General features: G+C 42.7%; 1 protein-coding gene and 12 non-coding genes across 13 annotated transcripts in view; all 13 read left to right on the forward strand.

The window, feature by feature from the left end:
- Positions 1-22,916, forward strand: part of nhsl2 (NHS-like 2) — a 192,256-nt gene that overhangs the window by 22,011 nt on the left and 147,329 nt on the right. The window lies entirely within an intron of this gene.
- Positions 82-163, forward strand: trnal-aag (transfer RNA leucine (anticodon AAG)). The gene has a single exon. It is a non-coding gene; the product is annotated as a tRNA-Leu (tRNA).
- Positions 534-605, forward strand: trnae-uuc (transfer RNA glutamic acid (anticodon UUC)). Its single transcript has one exon. It is a non-coding gene; the product is annotated as a tRNA-Glu (tRNA).
- trnal-aag (transfer RNA leucine (anticodon AAG)) lies at positions 1,647-1,728 on the forward strand. The gene has a single exon. It is a non-coding gene; the product is annotated as a tRNA-Leu (tRNA).
- On the forward strand, positions 2,099-2,170 carry trnae-uuc (transfer RNA glutamic acid (anticodon UUC)). Its single transcript has one exon. It is a non-coding gene; the product is annotated as a tRNA-Glu (tRNA).
- On the forward strand, positions 3,212-3,293 carry trnal-aag (transfer RNA leucine (anticodon AAG)). The gene has a single exon. It is a non-coding gene; the product is annotated as a tRNA-Leu (tRNA).
- trnae-uuc (transfer RNA glutamic acid (anticodon UUC)) lies at positions 3,664-3,735 on the forward strand. The gene has a single exon. It is a non-coding gene; the product is annotated as a tRNA-Glu (tRNA).
- Positions 4,777-4,858, forward strand: trnal-aag (transfer RNA leucine (anticodon AAG)). Its single transcript has one exon. It is a non-coding gene; the product is annotated as a tRNA-Leu (tRNA).
- Positions 5,229-5,300, forward strand: trnae-uuc (transfer RNA glutamic acid (anticodon UUC)). The gene has a single exon. It is a non-coding gene; the product is annotated as a tRNA-Glu (tRNA).
- On the forward strand, positions 6,342-6,423 carry trnal-aag (transfer RNA leucine (anticodon AAG)). The gene has a single exon. It is a non-coding gene; the product is annotated as a tRNA-Leu (tRNA).
- trnae-uuc (transfer RNA glutamic acid (anticodon UUC)) lies at positions 6,794-6,865 on the forward strand. Its single transcript has one exon. It is a non-coding gene; the product is annotated as a tRNA-Glu (tRNA).
- trnal-aag (transfer RNA leucine (anticodon AAG)) lies at positions 7,906-7,987 on the forward strand. The gene has a single exon. It is a non-coding gene; the product is annotated as a tRNA-Leu (tRNA).
- On the forward strand, positions 8,358-8,429 carry trnae-uuc (transfer RNA glutamic acid (anticodon UUC)). The gene has a single exon. It is a non-coding gene; the product is annotated as a tRNA-Glu (tRNA).

Genomic DNA, 22,916 nt, shown 5'->3' on the forward strand with positions numbered 1-22,916 from the left:
AATGTTCTGGGCTTCTAGTTTGTGCTGCACCTTTTCAAGTTTTACCGTCTAGTACTTGGCTAGGAGGCTGCTAGTTGTAGTGGTAGCATGACCGAGCGGTCTAAGGTGCTGGATTAAGGCTCCAGTCTCTTCGGGGGCGTGGGTTCGAATCCCACTGCTGCCACGCAGATGTAGCTGCAAAGTTTCCTTGGAGTTGGGTTTCATGTCTTGCCAATAAATGGAAAGTCCAACATGGCATGGAGATTAAATTCTGTTGCCACATGTATGCCAAGTCCAAATTGCAGGAATCACCTCAAGAGTCAATCTTTTGATGGAGGGCTTTGAAGTCTTAACAACTTGCAGAATTTTCCCACCAGTTTTCAAGTTAATTTGTTGGTTTTCACTCATGGTGTCATCCCTGACTAGTTACTGCTTTTAACCAGAACCTGCAGCCAGTGGGGGAGTGGTTAAGGTGGTGCTGTGTTGCACTCACCATGACTGCAGAGTTACAAAAGTGTCCTTGATTTCACTACAGTGGTGTGCAAGCACCTCACTCCCATATGGTCTAGCGGTTAGGATTCCTGGTTTTCACCCAGGTGGCCCGGGTTCAACTCCCGGTATGGGAACATGTCTTTAATGTTTCCCTAAGCCAAGGTGTACCGTGTGCTATTCCTCTACTGGGATAAATGGGGATGGTTATTGGCAGGTACCTGTTGACTTTTGACAATGTGCTAGTGAACAAAGCAATCACAAGGAGCTTCTTAGTGCAGCACTGCATACCCATTTGCAACCTCCAGTCAATACTCTCCAAGCAGGAGCAGAATACAGACTTTTCCCTCTTCCCCTTAGGATTGCCATGAAGGAAACAGGAAAACCAGCCAAAACCTGGCTAAGCGCATGTCACGACACAAAACAGCTAGCTGGTCAGGCCAGTTCTCAGCAGTCTGTTTAGACCTACAGTTCAGTGGCCGCTCTTCTACTGATGAGGATGTACACATTCTGGGCGGGGAGGTAGGATAGTGTGAGCGGGGAGTCAAGGAGGCCATTTATGTGAAAAGCAAATGGCCATCTTTGAACGGAGGGAGCAGGACTAAGGGTACATGTTTCACCATCTTTCAGTGCTGTGATTGCAGCCATTCCCCAACTCTCTGTGAATGGTAATCCTGTCCATTGATCAATGGTTGTGGCAATTTGCATGTGAATGATGATGAAAGTGAGCCAACAGCCCATTGTTAATCAGTGCAAACAAACTGATCACCATTGTTAATCAGTTTTGGGTATTATGCAAAGGTACTGTTTATGAAGTTGAAGAAACTCGTTCCAGTTTGTGTTACACCTTTGCAAGCTTTGCTGTTTCCCTGCTGTAACTACATGCCACTCAAGTGTGCTTCAAGTCCACCGCATTGTAAGGTGTTAGGTTGTGAGGTCTAAGGACCTGGGTTAAGGCTTTGGGCTCTTCACACGTGTGGGTTGAAATCTCATTGCTGCAATAGGATCTTACCCAGGGCAGGCAGATGCCATCCTGTCCAAAAACACTCAGTGAAGTAGGAGACCATTTCTTTCCTACAACATTAAGAGCATTGCTGAATGTTCTGGGCTTCTAGTTTGTGCTGCACCTTTTCAAGTTTTACCGTCTAGTACTTGGCTAGGAGGCTGCTAGTTGTAGTGGTAGCATGACCGAGCGGTCTAAGGTGCTGGATTAAGGCTCCAGTCTCTTCGGGGGCGTGGGTTCGAATCCCACTGCTGCCACGCAGATGTAGCTGCAAAGTTTCCTTGGAGTTGGGTTTCATGTCTTGCCAATAAATGGAAAGTCCAACATGGCATGGAGATTAAATTCTGTTGCCACATGTATGCCAAGTCCAAATTGCAGGAATCACCTCAAGAGTCAATCTTTTGATGGAGGGCTTTGAAGTCTTAACAACTTGCAGAATTTTCCCACCAGTTTTCAAGTTAATTTGTTGGTTTTCACTCATGGTGTCATCCCTGACTAGTTACTGCTTTTAACCAGAACCTGCAGCCAGTGGGGGAGTGGTTAAGGTGGTGCTGTGTTGCACTCACCATGACTGCAGAGTTACAAAAGTGTCCTTGATTTCACTACAGTGGTGTGCAAGCACCTCACTCCCATATGGTCTAGCGGTTAGGATTCCTGGTTTTCACCCAGGTGGCCCGGGTTCAACTCCTGGTATGGGAACATGTCTTTAATGTTTCCCTAAGCCAAGGTGTACCGTGTGCTATTCCTCTACTGGGATAAATGGGGATGGTTATTGGCAGGTACCTGTTGACTTTTGACAATGTGCTAGTGAACAAAGCAATCACAAGGAGCTTCTTAGTGCAGCACTGCATACCCATTTGCAACCTCCAGTCAATACTCTCCAAGCAGGAGCAGAATACAGACTTTTCCCTCTTCCCCTTAGGATTGCCATGAAGGAAACAGGAAAACCAGCCAAAACCTGGCTAAGCGCATGTCACGACACAAAACAGCTAGCTGGTCAGGCCAGTTCTCAGCAGTCTGTTTAGACCTACAGTTCAGTGGCCGCTCTTCTACTGATGAGGATGTACACATTCTGGGCGGGGAGGTAGGATAGTGTGAGCGGGGAGTCAAGGAGGCCATTTATGTGAAAAGCAAATGGCCATCTTTGAACGGAGGGAGCAGGACTAAGGGTACATGTTTCACCATCTTTCAGTGCTGTGATTGCAGCCATTCCCCAACTCTCTGTGAATGGTAATCCTGTCCATTGATCAATGGTTGTGGCAATTTGCATGTGAATGATGATGAAAGTGAGCCAACAGCCCATTGTTAATCAGTGCAAACAAACTGATCACCATTGTTAATCAGTTTTGGGTATTATGCAAAGGTACTGTTTATGAAGTTGAAGAAACTCGTTCCAGTTTGTGTTACATCTTTGCAAGCTTTGCTGTTTCCCTGCTGTAACTACATGCCACTCAAGTGTGCTTCAAGTCCACCGCATTGTAAGGTGTTAGGTTGTGAGGTCTAAGGACCTGGGTTAAGGCTTTGGGCTCTTCACACGTGTGGGTTGAAATCTCATTGCTGCAATAGGATCTTACCCAGGGCAGGCAGATGCCATCCTGTCCAAAAACACTCAGTGAAGTAGGAGACCATTTCTTTCCTACAACATTAAGAGCATTGCTGAATGTTCTGGGCTTCTAGTTTGTGCTGCACCTTTTCAAGTTTTACCGTCTAGTACTTGGCTAGGAGGCTGCTAGTTGTAGTAGTAGCATGACCGAGCGGTCTAAGGTGCTGGATTAAGGCTCCAGTCTCTTCGGGGGCGTGGGTTCGAATCCCACTGCTGCCACGCAGATGTAGCTGCAAAGTTTCCTTGGAGTTGGGTTTCATGTCTTGCCAATAAATGGAAAGTCCAACATGGCATGGAGATTAAATTCTGTTGCCACATGTATGCCAAGTCCAAATTGCAGGAATCACCTCAAGAGTCAATCTTTTGATGGAGGGCTTTGAAGTCTTAACAACTTGCAGAATTTTCCCACCAGTTTTCAAGTTAATTTGTTGGTTTTCACTCATGGTGTCATCCCTGACTAGTTACTGCTTTTAACCAGAACCTGCAGCCAGTGGGGGAGTGGTTAAGGTGGTGCTGTGTTGCACTCACCATGACTGCAGAGTTACAAAAGTGTCCTTGATTTCACTACAGTGGTGTGCAAGCACCTCACTCCCATATGGTCTAGCGGTTAGGATTCCTGGTTTTCACCCAGGTGGCCCGGGTTCAACTCCCGGTATGGGAACATGTCTTTAATGTTTCCCTAAGCCAAGGTGTACCGTGTGCTATTCCTCTACTGGGATAAATGGGGATGGTTATTGGCAGGTACCTGTTGACTTTTGACAATGTGCTAGTGAACAAAGCAATCACAAGGAGCTTCTTAGTGCAGCACTGCATACCCATTTGCAACCTCCAGTCAATACTCTCCAAGCAGGAGCAGAATACAGACTTTTCCCTCTTCCCCTTAGGATTGCCATGAAGGAAACAGGAAAACCAGCCAAAACCTGGCTAAGCGCATGTCACGACACAAAACAGCTAGCTGGTCAGGCCAGTTCTCAGCAGTCTGTTTAGACCTACAGTTCAGTGGCCGCTCTTCTACTGATGAGGATGTACACATTCTGGGCGGGGAGGTAGGATAGTGTGAGCGGGGAGTCAAGGAGGCCATTTATGTGAAAAGCAAATGGCCATCTTTGAACGGAGGGAGCAGGACTAAGGGTACATGTTTCACCATCTTTCAGTGCTGTGATTGCAGCCATTCCCCAACTCTCTGTGAATGGTAATCCTGTCCATTGATCAATGGTTGTGGCAATTTGCATGTGAATGATGATGAAAGTGAGCCAACAGCCCATTGTTAATCAGTGCAAACAAACTGATCACCATTGTTAATCAGTTTTGGGTATTATGCAAAGGTACTGTTTATGAAGTTGAAGAAACTCGTTCCAGTTTGTGTTACATCTTTGCAAGCTTTGCTGTTTCCCTGCTGTAACTACATGCCACTCAAGTGTGCTTCAAGTCCACCGCATTGTAAGGTGTTAGGTTGTGAGGTCTAAGGACCTGGGTTAAGGCTTTGGGCTCTTCACACGTGTGGGTTGAAATCTCATTGCTGCAATAGGATCTTACCCAGGGCAGGCAGATGCCATCCTGTCCAAAAACACTCAGTGAAGTAGGAGACCATTTCTTTCCTACAACATTAAGAGCATTGCTGAATGTTCTGGGCTTCTAGTTTGTGCTGCACCTTTTCAAGTTTTACCGTCTAGTACTTGGCTAGGAGGCTGCTAGTTGTAGTAGTAGCATGACCGAGCGGTCTAAGGTGCTGGATTAAGGCTCCAGTCTCTTCGGGGGCGTGGGTTCGAATCCCACTGCTGCCACGCAGATGTAGCTGCAAAGTTTCCTTGGAGTTGGGTTTCATGTCTTGCCAATAAATGGAAAGTCCAACATGGCATGGAGATTAAATTCTGTTGCCACATGTATGCCAAGTCCAAATTGCAGGAATCACCTCAAGAGTCAATCTTTTGATGGAGGGCTTTGAAGTCTTAACAACTTGCAGAATTTTCCCACCAGTTTTCAAGTTAATTTGTTGGTTTTCACTCATGGTGTCATCCCTGACTAGTTACTGCTTTTAACCAGAACCTGCAGCCAGTGGGGGAGTGGTTAAGGTGGTGCTGTGTTGCACTCACCATGACTGCAGAGTTACAAAAGTGTCCTTGATTTCACTACAGTGGTGTGCAAGCACCTCACTCCCATATGGTCTAGCGGTTAGGATTCCTGGTTTTCACCCAGGTGGCCCGGGTTCAACTCCCGGTATGGGAACGTGTCTTTAATGTTTCCCTAAGCCAAGGTGTACCGTGTGCTATTCCTCTACTGGGATAAATGGGGATGGTTATTGGCAGGTCCCTGTTGACTTTTGACAATGTGCTAGTGAACAAAGCAATCACAAGGAGCTTCTTAGTGCAGCACTGCATACCCATTTGCAACCTCCAGTCAATACTCTCCAAGCAGGAGCAGAATACAGACTTTTCCCTCTTCCCCTTAGGATTGCCATGAAGGAAACAGGAAAACCAGCCAAAACCTGGCTAAGCGCATGTCACGACACAAAACAGCTAGCTGGTCAGGCCAGTTCTCAGCAGTCTGTTTAGACCTACAGTTCAGTGGCCGCTCTTCTACTGATGAGGATGTACACATTCTGGGCGGGGAGGTAGGATAGTGTGAGCGGGGAGTCAAGGAGGCCATTTATGTGAAAAGCAAATGGCCATCTTTGAACGGAGGGAGCAGGACTAAGGGTACATGTTTCACCATCTTTCAGTGCTGTGATTGCAGCCATTCCCCAACTCTCTGTGAATGGTAATCCTGTCCATTGATCAATGGTTGTGGCAATTTGCATGTGAATGATGATGAAAGTGAGCCAACAGCCCATTGTTAATCAGTGCAAACAAACTGATCACCATTGTTAATCAGTTTTGGGTATTATGCAAAGGTACTGTTTATGAAGTTGAAGAAACTCGTTCCAGTTTGTGTTACACCTTTGCAAGCTTTGCTGTTTCCCTGCTGTAACTACATGCCACTCAAGTGTGCTTCAAGTCCACCGCATTGTAAGGTGTTAGGTTGTGAGGTCTAAGGACCTGGGTTAAGGTTTTGGGCTCTTCACACGTGTGGGTTGAAATCTCATTGCTGCAATAGGATCTTACCCAGGGCAGGCAGATGCCATCCTGTCCAAAAACACTCAGTGAAGTAGGAGACCATTTCTTTCCTACAACATTAAGAGCATTGCTGAATGTTCTGGGCTTCTAGTTTGTGCTGCACCTTTTCAAGTTTTACCGTCTAGTACTTGGCTAGGAGGCTGCTAGTTGTAGTGGTAGCATGACCGAGCGGTCTAAGGTGCTGGATTAAGGCTCCAGTCTCTTCGGGGGCGTGGGTTCGAATCCCACTGCTGCCACGCAGATGTAGCTGCAAAGTTTCCTTGGAGTTGGGTTTCATGTCTTGCCAATAAATGGAAAGTCCAACATGGCATGGAGATTAAATTCTGTTGCCACATGTATGCCAAGTCCAAATTGCAGGAATCACCTCAAGAGTCAATCTTTTGATGGAGGGCTTTGAAGTCTTAACAACTTGCAGAATTTTCCCACCAGTTTTCAAGTTAATTTGTTGGTTTTCACTCATGGTGTCATCCCTGACTAGTTACTGCTTTTAACCAGAACCTGCAGCCAGTGGGGGAGTGGTTAAGGTGGTGCTGTGTTGCACTCACCATGACTGCAGAGTTACAAAAGTGTCCTTGATTTCACTACAGTGGTGTGCAAGCACCTCACTCCCATATGGTCTAGCGGTTAGGATTCCTGGTTTTCACCCAGGCGGCCTGTGTTCAACTCCCGGTATGGGAACGTGTCTTTAAAGTTTCCCTAAGCCAAGGTGTACCGTGTGTTATTCCTCTACTGGGATAAATGGGGATGGTTATTGGCAGGTACCTGTTGACTTTTGACAATGTGCTAGTGAACAAAGCAATCACAAGGAGCTTCTTAGTGCAGCACTGCATACCCATTTGCAACCTCCAGTCAATACTCTCCAAGCAGGAGCAGAATACAGACTTCCCCTGTTCCCCTTAGGATTGCCATGAAGGAAACAGGAAAACCAGCCAAAACCTGGCTAAGCGCATGTCACGACACAAAACAGCTAGCTGGTCAGGCCAGTTCTCAGCAGTCTGTTTAGACCTACAGTTCAGTGGCCGCTCTTCTACTGATGAGGATGTACACATTCTGGGCGGGGAGGTAGGATAGTGTGAGCGGGGAGTCAAGGAGGCCATTTATGTGAAAAGCAAATGGCCATCTTTGAACGGAGGGAGCAGGACTAAGGGTACATGTTTCACCATCTTTCAGTGCTGTGATTGCAGCCATTCCCCAACTCTCTGTGAATGGTAATCCTGTCCATTGATCAATGGTTGTGGCAATTTGCATGTGAATGATGATGAAAGTGAGCCAACAGCCCATTGTTAATCAGTGCAAACAAACTGATCACCATTGTTAATCAGTTTTGGGTATTATGCAAAGGTACTGTTTATGAAGTTGAAGAAACTCGTTCCAGTTTGTGTTACACCTTTGCAAGCTTTGCTGTTTCCCTGCTGTAACTACATGCCACTCAAGTGTGCTTCAAGTCCACCGCATTGTAAGGTGTTAGGTTGTGAGGTCTAAGGACCTGGGTTAAGGCTTTGGGCTCTTCACACGTGTGGGTTGAAATCTCATTGCTGCAATAGGATCTTACCCAGGGCAGGCAGATGCCATCCTGTCCAAAAACACTCAGTGAAGTAGGAGACCATTTCTTTCCTACAACATTAAGAGCATTGCTGAATGTTCTGGGCTTCTAGTTTGTGCTGCACCTTTTCAAGTTTTACCGTCTAGTACTTGGCTAGGAGGCTGCTAGTTGTAGTGGTAGCATGACCGAGCGGTCTAAGGTGCTGGATTAAGGCTCCAGTCTCTTCGGGGGCGTGGGTTCGAATCCCACTGCTGCCACGCAGATGTAGCTGCAAAGTTTCCTTGGAGTTGGGTTTCATGTCTTGCCAATAAATGGAAAGTCCAACATGGCATGGAGATTAAATTCTGTTGCCACATGTATGCCAAGTCCAAATTGCAGGAATCACCTCAAGAGTCAATCTTTTGATGGAGGGCTTTGAAGTCTTAACAACTTGCAGAATTTTCCCACCAGTTTTCAAGTTAATTTGTTGGTTTTCACTCATGGTGTCATCCCTGACTAGTTACTGCTTTTAACCAGAACCTGCAGCCAGTGGGGGAGTGGTTAAGGTGGTGCTGTGTTGCACTCACCATGACTGCAGAGTTACAAAAGTGTCCTTGATTTCACTACAGTGGTGTGCAAGCACCTCACTCCCATATGGTCTAGCGGTTAGGATTCCTGGTTTTCACCCAGGCGGCCTGGGTTCAACTCCCGGTATGGGAACGTGTCTTTAATGTTTCCCTAAGCCAAGGTGTACTGTGTGTTATTCCTCTACTGGGATAAATGGGGATGGTTATTGGCAGGTACCTGTTGACTTTTGACAATGTGCTAGTGAACAAAGCAATCACAAGGAGCTTCTTAGTTCAGCACTGCATACCCATTTGCAACCTCCAGTCAATACTCTCCAAGCAGGAGCAGAATACAGACGTTTCCCTCTTCCCCTTAGGATTGCCATGAAGGAAACAGGAAAACCAGCCAAAACCTGGCTAAGCGCATGTCACGACACAAAACAGCTAGCTGGTCAGGCCAGTTCTCAGCAGTCTGTTTAGACCTACAGTTCAGTGGCCGCTCTTCTACTGATGAGGATGTACACATTCTGGGCGGGGAGGTAGGATAGTGTGAGCGGGGAGTCAAGGAAGCCATTTATGTGAAAAGCAAATGGCCATCTTTGAACGGAGGGAGCAGGACTAAGGGTACATGTTTCACCATCTTTCAGTGCTGTGATTGCAGAGGGAAACATAAGGAAAGCCAGCCAACCCCTGGCTAAGTGCAAACTTACTAACATTGTCAATCAGTTTTTTTTCAAGTAGTTTTAGTTCGACTAGTTTTTTTTTTTTTGCAGATATACTTAATGTAAGATTTCTTACGATGTGACTTTGATGTGTAATAAAACATTTTAACCACTGAAAATGCAACATAGAGATGCAAAGAATCTCATTTCTGGCTCTTCCTTTCTCCAACCAAATTAACAGTCGAAATCCAGTCTGTAGAAAGACTTCACAATGCTTGGCTATTTATCTCATTTTATTTTTGTTTCTTTTTCCTAAACAACACAGAAAACACATCCACAGACATACAGACCAATTTGTGTACTTCTACATCACTGCAGCAAAGTGAAAAGCATTATATTCTCAGCATATATTCTCTTAAATCGCTGTAATAGCCGTGGAGAGTTTAAAGATAGCACAAGAGGGTAACATTAACCTGAAGCATCCATTAAACTCTCATTTAGTTATCAAGATTCTCTTTTTTCTCATAGGTGCAATGTATGATTTCCTTTCAGGCTTTTCTTGCATGTCCGTGATTAGAGGGACATTTTTTGTTGGAAAAAAAAGTCCTGCATCCTCATCCAATAAAACATCAGAAATATTTGTACTTGAAGCAACGCCTGGACCCTTTTCAAAAAGAAAACCAAAGGAGACCTAAAAGAAACCAATCAAACATAAACTTCATTTAAAAAAACCCCCAAAGGATTATTTTAAACGGTGAAAAAAAATATATGTTCGAGTCAGCATCTGCTGTCCCTGCTCCACGTGTGTTCTCAGAATGCCTTTCAAGGGCTATTTGCAAATTTTTTCCAAACTGCCTTTGTGTACTTGTACGTTCAGAGCTTTTATTTGTATGTGTGCATCATGAGCTCAGTTTTGGCGTAAAGAAACCATCTTTGGTCTCCAGTGTAGCTCATGTTTTTCAGCTGTCCTGGCTTCATATGTGCGCCTGTGTGTTGCTCCATGCCCTCTATCCGCCCTCTGTAGTCATTAGTGCCCTGTGTGAAACAGGCACGCTGCCCCGTTGCACTCTCACACAGCTTATTTACTTTGCCTCACAAAGCTGTAGACAGTTCAGACTCTACTAGATCCGATTGCAGTGCAAACTCTTCATTTAAATATCTTCTAAAGTTGAAGCTGTTTTTCAGCTTTCAGCATTTCACCCACTCACCTTTAATGGAGATGCAATAAAATGTGTTATTCTTTTAAATGTTGTAAGTTAGCCAGACACTAATTTCAACTCCAAGGAAAGAAGGAAAGAAAGAATAGCTATGCTGCAAACTGCACACAAACAAAGCAACATGAACATTATGAGATTGTGATAAATGCACATTTATTACTAACTTTCTCAAATTAAATGCATTTTGCAGTGCAGTTCTGCTTCCAGTGCTTATATTTTTGCATCAATTCAAACCTCTCACACGTGTTGCTGCTTCTTTTTTGTTTACTGAAACCTCTATAAACACATGACTCGTCCACAATAGATTGTTGCTTTGTGTCTTATCTAACTAGAGCTGCATTAAACTTTTGGCATGTGGTGAAAATGAGTTTATTTAGAAATGCACAAGATCTGATGAGTTATAAAGACTAAGAATTTCAGTTGTCAGTTGTTAATAAAGATGTTCTCTATAACATGGGGCCATGAGATTATATAACAGTTGGGTGTGTCTTTCAGCACTGAGATTTATTTTTGAGGCCTCATGAGGGTCTGTTCTGGTCTGCGGGGCAAAATGAGGAACTAACCTTATTTCAGCCACACAGCATGGAGAGTCAGTGCAGAAACAAAGAACACGCCTGCCTGTCCTTTAGTTCCTCTTCATAGTTCATGGTCCCTTCTCATGTTCACATGTTCAAATAACACACTCCATGTTTAACTTACAAACTTTTTTAGGCTTGTTCGTGTGTTTGTAAAGGATTAGGGTTATAAAAAAGAGCAGTTTTTATTAGAAGTGTATTAGAGTGAATGTGAGATGGACAGTCGCTTTTTACTTTTTTGCAGAAAGTGGATTCTGTTTATCTGGACATTGCGTTTTCATCTTTTGGTTAAACAAACCTTGTCTGATTCTGTGTGTGTGAGGGGGTTTTGTGCTTTTTTTGCATTCCTGGATGTTTAAGTAGTGAGAAAAGTGTTGTTACTGTAGTACTCATAGAAACAAGAGCCAAAACAATAAAAACAATAGCCAAGTCCACCCAATTATTGTACAGTGTTACATTCTAACTCTTACTGCAAAAAGGATCACAGCTATAGTCCCAACACTTTGCTGAATGTTTCTCTGCCTGCCTAAGCATGTATCCTAGCATTCACACGCATGTGACTCGGTGTGCTCGCCAAAGGATACTTGAACATGAGGATGAGAGGAACCAGTGGATAGAGCCACTAAGCTTCTAAATGGTAGACACCCTGCACTACCATCAGCAGCCTGAATGCATCTTAACTGTTTTAAGAAAATTATGTAATGAGATTATAAGCGGTTATTAGAAGAAAAACACAGTGTCTTACAGATCCTTTGTTTACAGGCTTTTTGTCTGACAGAGATCAACATTGACGACCATGAAGTCGGTTTTTCTGCAGCTGTTTCCAGCTTTTAAAAATTGACAGTTTAGATTTTTGTGAAGGAGTCACTCATGACTCATTGAGTGAATGCACTGTATGGCCAATTGGCTGCATGCAGTCAGTTGATGTCACATTTTCAGATTGCTTCAGATGTCTTGGATTCCCGGCTGAGCCAGTTGCCAAAAAAGTACCTGGTATCAGATACTACAATCTAATGGTAATGGTAACCTAATTATAATAATAGCTGCTGTTAGAACTCATGAAGTAAGACAAACAAGCGACCGCAGGATAAAACAGGAAAGCGTAATTGAATACGTGCATGTTTTTTAGCTTGTTCGCGTAGGTGCATTTGTTTTTGTATAACATCTGTTGCTTTCTTTGTTTATTTGCGTGTGCGTGTTTATTTCTGCTTCACCGTGAGTGTGTTTGTGTGTGATTGTTTATGGGGGGCAGGCTGACGCAGCAGAACCAACTGCAGCTTGGCATGCAATAGAGGCGGGTACACACACTCGTGTACACACACTTTATACACATGAGCACAACTTTGTATATACTACAGCTGCACAAACTGCTCACAAATGTGACGCTCCGATATTAAAGTGACATTTGAAACGACACGTTGAGCATGTGCAGATATGTGGAAGGACAAACATGCGCTCGTGGACACACACACGAACACACCATGGGATTGGTTTATCATGTGAACTGTCACTGTTGCTGCTTTTATTGCTGGAAAGAGACCACGTGAAAGAGAGAGAGAGAGCGAGGAGAGGGGCAGCGAGGGAGAGAGGTAAGTGTAATCAAAGGGGTGAGGACAGGGAAATAAGAGGGAGAGAGAAGGGAAAAGGAGTGAAGTGAGAGGATAGATAGATAGATAGATAGATAGATAGATAGATAGATAGATAGATAGATAGATAGATAGATAGATAGATAGATAGATAGATGCGTTGGAAAAGGAGGCGATCACCAGCACAGGCGAGGACGGGGGACAATGAAGATGAGGAGAAGGCGATCACATCCTTTAGAGTGCATTTCTTTAAAGGTGGAGCTATTTTCTTATTGTCTTATTGTCTTGTCATGTCAAGTGTGTCTTCAAGTGCCCAGTCAACACATAAGTGTTGTGTTGTAGGGCTGATGTGTGTGTGTGTTCGTGTGTGGCAAACCTACAGAGTTGGTTTGTGAAACGAGCTGTGTTTGTGGGACGATGAGGATGTGATGAAGAGGAAGGTGTAGAGAAGATACACTCTGGCTCACACCTTTGGGAGCAGCCCTGCAGTGTGCATCAGGGGAATCTCCTGACTGACAATTTAGTGTCTTTCGCCTCTGTTGGACACTTCTTACTGCTGCCATTGGGGTTTCTTTTTCACCACTTTCTGTTTTATTTTGAAATCTTTCTCGAGTTTTTGTTCCGTTCACTTTCTGTTTGTGACACACCTGCACGTATACTTCTAAGTTCTCCGACTCTTGATCAATTGTCAGATGGTCTTTTTTGTTTACTCAAGCTTTCCATGATCTCATCCTTACAGTGTTCCTTGTGTTTCACTTTTGCTTTCATGACTGCCCCTTACATGCATTCTTCGCCATGCTGCCCTATCATTTGTTAATAATACACCTGGATATTGTTCTTTTTTTGTTCTCTGCTTCCATGTGTGTCCTGCATTTGAGTCCTCTTTGTCTGGTGACTGTTGACATACATAAAGCATGTATGTAAAGTATGTTTCACCACAGCTAGCTACAACAGTGAACTGACATTTACTTGAATTCAGAAATTTCACTTAATTCATCATAATTAAGCCAACAAATAAAACCAGGCAGGGTAGTAATGCCCTCTGTTGGTCTCTTCGTGATAAAGTCACATGAAGGGAAACTGCTACGTGCTGCCTAAAATACAGTGTATTTGCATTATACTCTAATTTTCCTCCAATCTTTCATAAAAGTTTGGTCAGGCTGTTTTTTGAAAACATCTATATGTATGTGTAAATACTATGACAAAGGCATAGTTTAATACATTTCACTGTGTTGTACGATATTAAAATGACCACAGTTACTGTTACTGTCTACACATTCTGCCCCTGGTTAATGAAACCAAAGGATCATTTCCTGTGTCTTACTGATTCTTACTGTTAGCAGAGTGTCTGCACAGTTTTTGCTTTTGTTTCCTGAAAACATTTCTCTGCTACTGGAACAATAGAGCTGCTAGGTTTTCCTGTAACTACTAATTAGGTGCAGTACACACACACACACACACACACACACACACACACACACACACACACACACACACACACACACACACACACACACACACACACACACACACACACACTCCTGATCATCAGTGCAGTCAACAAACTAATTAAAATCTAGACCTTTCTTCACTAAAATGTTAACACACATTTCTTGAGTGGTGTGTATCATGGGTCTTACTGTTTGTCAGATATTTTAATAAAATATTCTTCAAAAGGCACCAACAGCTCAAGCACAGTAGAGAAGTCTCGTTCAGGGACTTGAGGAATGGAGGTAAAGACTAGCAGACAGCAGCTTCCTGCAGCTGCTTTGATTGACAGCTCACCTGCCAAAAAAAAGCAGCCACTCCCCTAATGGTTACGCTTACCTGGAGTTATACAGTAGAACAACCGCTCTACAGTTGTTACAAAGGGGGAAACTTTCCAAGGAGACAAACACAGTTTTGTTTTAATAGCAGGCAGCAAATGTGCTGTGAAATCGCTGTAGCCTCTAGCGGCCACTAGAGGAGCTGTAGTGGCTTTTAGATTGGTTTAATTTTGTATCCCTGGAGTTTGCCTTTACTGTCTAAACATGGCAAAAAGCATCAGTAGTGTTTTGTTTATAATTTGCAAGGAAAAATACTTCATTTGCATTTCCATGTCTTTATGTCGTAGCTGTACACGCTGCCACGTGGGACAGTGTGAAAAACATGTGAAAACAGCACTCACAGAGCACAGCTCCCCTCTAAGGCAAAGGGCTAGACTAAAACTGGTGTTTTATGATGGTTTTATTGCAATATCGTGACTTTAGCCTGCTAGGGCGACAATGTGATGTTGTAGGGCAACATATTAAAAAATAGTGTGTCGTACAGCTCTCGCCATGCTCTTTCATGTAATTTATTACTGGATATTTCTGTTTCTTCAAATTATTTTGAGGATCGACTTGAAGGTCAAGTTCAAGTGCGTAGCCATCCTATATATTCATGTCCCCCAATTGCTAGTATACTGCTGTGGATTTTGAAGATGATCCATCGAAAATTGTGGGTAATATAAAGCTTTTATTGATTTTCACATTTGGTGCAACCTTGATTAGATTTTCACCAAAATTAAATCAGCTCAAGCTGTTATTGGTATCTACCATCACACAGAATTGAACATGATATCATGAAAACTTTGGACACTAGACAAACAGACAGACAAACAAAGGGAATGGATTACATACTCCCCTCTCTCTTTTGGGGGAGAACAATTGGAAATACATATGCTCTCATTCATGTTTGGACTAGTGCTGGTGTCTTTGCTTTGCCCCTTCCTTTTGCCCCTCCATTGTTCTTAAAACACTTTTTGTGGTGTAGTGAACCAAGTAAAATCTGCTTCTGTTTCTTCCGTTGTTTTTTTGCACTTTGCCCTCTTTGTGATGAACTCTGCTGGTTCTTCCATTTACAGTTTGAGATAAACTTTCAGTCAATCACAGATTGCCCTGAGGTGAGAATTTGTTGATTTGCTGGAGCGTGCCACAGGCGTGGTTAAACGAGCTGACTAACGTGAGCTATGCAGACAGGCAGGAAATTGGCATCTATTAATGTTACTAATTAAAGTTTCTCTAGAACTCCTACAGTTTCTTAAAAAACTGGATTATAAATAGTGGCAATCAAAAAAATTTCCACTACACAGCAAATTCAAAAGTGTTAAATGTTTTGGTGTTAACAGTCTTCTTGCAAAAGTAGAGTTAATTTTACTCTAAGCAGAGTCACATTCTTTTAGTGTAACTCTGAGGTGTAAAATGATAGTAGTTAAAATCGAGTGTTAAAAATGAGTGTTTCTCTGTCAAATCTGGAGGTGTTACAATGGAAACATTAACTCTTGACTTCTTAACTCTGGGGCCTGTTCTTCGTACCGCGCTAAGTGAGTTAGCTGGATGAGATCCTGGATCGTTCGGTTCCCCGAAGCCCATCCGGGACTTGCTGTCATAGCAACAGAGCCGTAAGCGTAAACCTGCTGGGGAGCAGGTTTACTTTATGTAAACAGGATTAGATCGCGGCCACGCAGGTATGTCCGCGTCATTCATACGAAAGCAACAGCGATATTCCACCACTGTTTCACCATAAATAAATAACATCAATGTAACTGAAGACAATGCAGCACTTGATCCTTTTATTGATTTCACACAGATACATACAGGTCATTCCCTAAAAAAGGGAAATGTACTATTAACATTCTATTACATGTATGTGATTATTACAGATGTAATTCATATTTCAGAGTAGTAATTGTAAATTACTTCGTGTAATCAAGATGAGAGACCACGGCTATAAAAGCGAAGGTGGATTTGGGAAGCCTGTCGCAGCCATGTCCTGTCCGTTTACGCGAGCAACCCATTGCGGAAGGTGCAAGATTGATAAGGAGAGTCCTCAGAATTCAGCGTATATTGCGGGACAGACAGGATCCTTTAGCTCAGCGCGACAGTGTGCTCATAGAGAGATATCGATTTTCCCGTGAGGGTATTATTCACTTAACCAACTTGTTGACGAGGGGGTGCAGGACCACCACCTGTCTTTTTTTTGCTCTGCCCTTTTCTTGGTTGCTGTTATGAACAAGCAAACAGAGTATTCCAGGGTCTCTTTCCAAGAAACGAAAAGCAATATAAGTGATAAATATTACCATTCTGTAGAATATTCTTATATTTCACTTTTACTTGTTCCCATGTTCTAGTGGGTCCTGTTGTGGCTCTAATGTGAAAGGGGATATAATATAACATATTATAATATAATATAATGTAATATAATATTGGATAATATGGTGTGATATGATAAATCTACCCTACCGCCTACTGGTGTTGGCCAGAGGGGCCGATGGCGCAATATGGCAGCCTGGCTTCTGTCAGTCTGCCCCAGGGCAGCTGTGGCTACAACCGTAGCTGCCTCCACCAGTGTGTGAATGTGAGAGTGAATGAATAGTGGCATTGTAAAGCGCTTTGGGTGCCTTGAAAAGCGCTATATAAATCCACTCCATTATTATTGTTATTATTGAATTACTTACGAGTTTGATTTGTCAGCAACTTTCTGCCAGCCCTCTCTCCTTGCTTTTGCAGCCTTTGCAGTGTTCCCTTGCGTTTTAATTAAACTCTGAAACTCCTGAAATCCCTCACTCAGGAGTTCTTGCTCTGCTGCCGAAAAATACCGAGCGCGCTCCTTCGACATTTTCGCCGACCAATCAAAGGGTTGCCGATCAATGTTTCTACTATCGATGCGTAGCCCCTGTTGGGCCACCCAGTGATCTCACATTACTTCATCCAGCTGTACTAATCGTCAACAACAGGTGTGTTCGGGGAACCGGAATAGCGAGCTCAGAGTTAGCGCGATGATTTGGTCTTGGATGTTTCATTTGATCTTGGATGTAGTAAGCGACGTACGAAGCACAGGGCCCTGAACTCCTAGAGGGGCTATGACACCAATAGAGTAAATTCACAGACTCCGCCCCCAGCACGGCTCCAATCGAAGCTGAAGTGAAGCCATTTCAGAACATTTTGCTCTACATATTTGAGTTGTTTGCCATGCTTGGTAAGTCATTTTTTCAAAGATTGTTTCAATTATTGTTATTAGCTTTTACTTCTGTAGCTCTTTGGAGTTGAGACAAAGCTGTGTGAAAGGCATTAGCCATGTTGCTCGGTGATAGCATAATATTCTGTTTTAGCTAGCTGAAAGGTATTGTTTGCGGGCAAATACCACAGCCTTGAAAAAAAGCTTGCATGTGAATTTTCAGTCAAACTTTTGGTCAAATACACCTAAAACAATGTCTAGAATGTTAAATGTTGGTATAATGGTCCTACTTGAAGCCTGAAAACGATCGCCCATAAAAAAAACGAGCAAACAGCAGTAGCTGACGTCCTGACTGGATTCTACGTTAGCATAGATCCCTCCAGAGTTTTGTGCACACGGTTTAGGTAAAAATGAAAAAGGTTGAGGTTTTACATTTAGTTCAGTATTACCTGTTGCCTGTGTCCTTGTCTTTTGGGAAAATACTTTACACAAGTAATGGCTCAAAGAGAATTCCTTTTTTTTTTTTACTGTGCTGCAATTGTTTACTGGCTTATTTGTGCCATTAATTAGTGTCAACTAATTTTTATTCAATCTCCGCACAGGATATGCTTGTGAAGATGGAATATGGGGGAGAGCAGAAGTGCGTTGAAGTTCCACAGAGGGATGAATGAAGGACATGCATATTGTATTGAAGAAATAAGTGATGAGAGTTAATATATAAACTCTTAACACCAAGTGTTAAATTATCAACTCCAGACAGATTTGGTGTTTAACACTAAATCAGAGTTAACGTACCAACTCTCCAAAAAGAGTTAAATTAACACTCTCTGGTGTGGACCCATATAGACACTTTAATAGTGTTGAAATCAAATCCGACAGTGTTAATTTGGACATGCTGGATTTGCTGTGTAGAGACCAAAGCACCTGAGATTTAAGTGTTTATGCTTTAGCTGTTGTTTAGCTGTTTACACCTTGCATCTAGAACTCCTTTAACGACGATGACCTGCGATGTATAATTGCATCCTGGATCGCCAACTTTCGTGCTAATTCAGCACTTCTTTATTGTTTTGTGCCACAGAGCATTGGAAATAATATAACTCCTACATGTTGGACCTTCACTCATAGAAAAGTTGTTGCTGCACATTTAAATATTTACACACTCTCACACCCGGAGCTGCTCGTTGGTTATGTAATGTCTGGCTAAATAATTCATGTTCGTTTTGTGTGTTCACTACCAGATGATACGGAAATTATTCGCAGACGTGTTCGAGCTCACTCTGGTTTCTTCCTGATGAAGCTTTTCATGTCAAATATGCCAGGCCGTGCCAGAGACAGTCAGATATGTGGATAAGTAGGAAGAGAAGGAGGAAGTTAGTGATAAGGATTTGTGTGTCAGATAAACACTGACGGAGATATGAAGACGCTGGTTTGATGCACCCCTGCGAGTAGTTTCAGGAAATAAATGCATGTTGATCAGGCGAGGCAGATCATTTGATTTCTGCAGAACTGGAGGCTGACTTTAAGAAACTTTGTGAAACAAAAAAGTCAATGATGAATCGATAAAATTTTACAAAAAAAACTGGTTACGCTGTACACTTGGCATGCAGAGGCCAAGGAGGAACTCGTGTTCAGGAAATCTGTGTGGATGCATTACACAAAACACAAACTCAAAGAAACTCACAAATGCTGATTTGAGTCATTTTGCTATCAAACATCTGCTGTTTCCTATTTAAAATCATGCTGTGAGTCTGCTGTGTGTGCGAGCGCTTTGTTGTTGTTGTGGTTGGTAAATGTATTCTGACATACATTATGCAAGTGTGTTTCACTTCTATAACTTCATCATGTTTTCGTCACTGGAAGAAATGCACTCATATTAACATATCGAGTTTCTGAAATTGACAGCAGTTGTTTTTCCCTGTAAGGTGAATTTTATGTTTAACATAAATGCTGTGTATGTTGAACATATTTTCCTTTCTGCTAAATATGTATTGGTTAGTGATGCTAGAACTTTTAAATTGAAAGAGACAGCCGTAACTCCATAGTTGAGCTCGTTTCTGACACTGGGAGAAGATTATTCCCATACCAGGAGTTGAACCCAGGCCACCTGGGTAAAAACCAGGAAATCGAGCCGCTAGACCATATGGGAACCAACTGGGATTTTATACTTTCTGCAGCTGCGCATCCTCTAGGGTCTGCCTAGATCCCTCTTATATAAGGTGGATCATCAGGCAATGAGCATAAGGGTCCGCACAGACTAGTCCGCTGGAGCAAATACACCTGCATCCAAGTAAAGTATTACAGGGATGACGACTCAGTGTCAGGTCTCCAGCTATCCTTGTGCATGTCCACAAGTTAGAGGACATACACAGGGTTGTTCCCAGGACTTTTGAAATTGGGGTCCAGCAACTAGTCAGTGGTTATATAGTAATACAAACTAGCAATATAACTTGAAAACTAGTGCAAAATTCAGTGAGTAGCTTAGCCACTGAGATGAAGGCCTAGAGACCAGTTGGCAAACTTAGTCGCTAGGGAAAAATATATATTTTCCGACCTGCTTGCAAGTAATGGGTCCACTGAAGCATGTGTACAGTATATGCACAGGTGGTAGGGACTTGGAATAAGGAGAGCAGAACTACATAAAGATGTTTTTCCCTTTTTCATTTAATTTGTTTATTACTACTGAGGCTTTAAAAAAACCATTAGTTAGTTACCGGATATGTTTTTACCCCCGCTTGAGGAAGAACATTTTGTTATCTGACTATAAGAGTTATGTCACATGTACAAACAACAAACTAGCGTTTGTTCATGCCAAGCAGCTTCAGGCTGAAGGCCGGTCTGCTGTTTGACCCAGCTCACATGACAGGGCTCAAAGTGCCACTGGGATTAGAATGTACCTTGAAATGTTTGTTGTCCCGAAGGAAATTTCCCAGTGGATTTCAAAGAAGGAATAAAAAGAAAGAAGATGAGCCTAACTCATCAGCTCTCCATCTGTCTCTCTGTTGGATCTTTTGTGTGTGTGACTGGAGCAGCTCCCAAAGAGCTGTCTGACATTTCAGTGTGCCTGACACTTTTAAATGAGTTCATTTGTCTGTGTCTCCTAAAAGTCCTGTTGTTAGAGAGCCTGAATGAAGGAGGAAACATCTTGTTCTCACAGGACTTTAAGCAATTGTGCTTTTGTGAAGCTCAGCTTGATGCCAAGCTGTTGCCAAATGCAGTGATTTTTATTAGGTTAAAGTTAATTTACTGTTGTGTTGGAACAGATATTTCATCCAAATAAGTTACCAAGATATCACTAATGTCCTGGTTTCATGAAATAAAAATGCAAACTGTATGGTTTGGGTTTTTTTAGACTAAGCTAGTTTTTTTTGGTGTGTTTTTTTTAAATTGGAATTTAGTAGCACATTACTGTCTACATTACGGACCTTTTTCCTTTGGATGTTTTTGCTTCCACATGTCCATTGAAGTTCTTAGCAAAGTTACAAAGGCAAGGCTGGGATGGTTTGGTCATGTGCAGAGGATGGATAGTGGATATACTGGGAAAAGGAAGATGCACCTGCCAGGTAGAAGAAGAGGAAGGGGATGGGTCATGTGATATACATGCTCTTTGCAGAGACCTTAGACCCACTTTTGGAGTGCTCAGAGTTAACAGATCACTGCCATGTCATTTTTTGGGGGGAGCCAGACATGACTGTTAATGTTAGGAAGCTGTATCCACAAACTGTGCAGGTCCAATAGACAGGCACATTGAAAAATGCCTCTGTCTTCATTCTCAATCATCCAGTTGTTAAGTGGTTGAGCAACTGGACTTCTTCTTTTTAGGTTCTGGGAGATGTTTTATTCACATCTATGAGTTCTGAAAACTTAATGAGTCTGTGAATTAAACGTGAATCAAGCCAGGTAGTGCAGTCAGGTGTGCTTTAGCTTGTGGTGACATTAAAGCTATTTTCCCAGAAGTCAAACCCAGGACACCTGAGTGAAAACCAGGTTCCTAACTGCTTGACTCCCACATGGGAGAGTGTGCAAGGCTACCTCCACTCTTATGAAATTAAGGATATTGCCATAGTGCAGTCTTGAAACCCCCTTGAAACTGGTTGCAAAGAAGGTGCTCCATCAAAGAAACTTGCTAAGACTCTGTTTTAGCTGCCACAAATTTGCATTGAAGCCATTCCTCCATTGCACATGAATAGCTTCCACTGGTACCTTTGTTGATCCATAAGTATGTGGATTCCTAAAGCCTTTTTGAGTTGAATTTGAACTTGCCCAGGGCATACCCTGCCTCACACCCTATGGCAGCTGGTATTGGCTCCAGCCCCCATCCCTTTCTGGGACTACACAGACGCACATACAAACACACACTGAGCCTGGGGGGTCTGAAGCTGGAGGCAGTGGACTAGAAAGAAACAGGCCTGACATTTAGACTGCTGGCAGAGTATTGTGGTATCAAAGAGTCACATTTTACTCCTCTAATAGGGCCAAACAGAAATATGAGCTGGGAGGGGAGTAGGTTTTTGACGGTTGATTATTTGTGGCTAAGTATACCAGACTTATTAACTTCATACGTAAGGCTACAGCAGTGGGGGTGCTGGTAGAGCAGTGGCTGCATCGCGTGGGACACTTTTACATAACCACCAATTAGCCCGGATTTAGACATAATTTATAAACTTCTCTGGTTCTGATGCGAACATAAAAGTATATTGAGCCACGAAATTATGAAACCTACTCAACATATGGGAAGAAAGAGGGGGGTAGTGGGATCAAATGGAAATAACAGAGACATGGAAGGAAACTAGTTACATGAGTAACTCTGAGTAAGTACAGGAGTGGTTTGACAAAGTAAAGCAGTTATAATGTCGTGTTCCAAGGGTTGGGATAACATCCGGCTTGGAAATGAAACATTTCTGGATCATTTACAATCTGAAATAGGAAGAGTAGAAAGATAAAGACAAAGACAATTAGCTAAACTGTCCCATATATTCACCACACAGTCATTAAGTCGTATTCTATTAAGCTTTTGTCTGTACCCTGCCTGGGGGAGAGAAGGGAGATAGGTGTCTTTTGATCTTAGAGTCTGATCGCAAGAAATCAGTCTGTGGAAGATAAGTATTTTTTTTTTTAATTTAATTAAAACCAAAGTCTTCCTGTAACTTTATACCAAGTGCTTAAATCTGACAGAAGTCTGAATGTGGGCTCTAGTTTGGACTGTAGGCCCAAACCTCCTCCTGCCGCCTCTGATGCAGTTCATAAATGTGACATTTCATTGATTCAAATCATGACTAAGGTTTCACTGTGGTCATGAAGCCTGGTATCAGGACTTACCAAGTGTTTTTTTACAAGTGTTTTTCTTATTCAGTGTTTTTCTCGTTTTTGCTATGTAATTTTGCACTGTCCACTTTCTGCTGTAACAAAACAAATTTCCCACTTGTGGGACTAGTAAAGGTTATCTTATCTTAACCCCTTCTCATAGGTGTTAATGTGTTTACAGCAGAAGATGTAAAGGTAGCAGATTATCATTTGTCAACAAGCTTCAGTAATGCCAAGTGTGGCTGGGATTGAGCTTTCCTTCCAAATATTTTGCAAAGCTGTTTTTCTTGAGTAATGTGTCAGGAATATATCATCTATTCAAA

Source organism: Rhamphochromis longiceps, linkage group LG3 (assembly GCF_057381845.1).
Source record: "Rhamphochromis longiceps isolate RC_006_pf linkage group LG3, R_longiceps_female_GT1.1, whole genome shotgun sequence".
NCBI classification, from domain to species: domain Eukaryota; kingdom Metazoa; phylum Chordata; class Actinopteri; order Cichliformes; family Cichlidae; genus Rhamphochromis; species Rhamphochromis longiceps.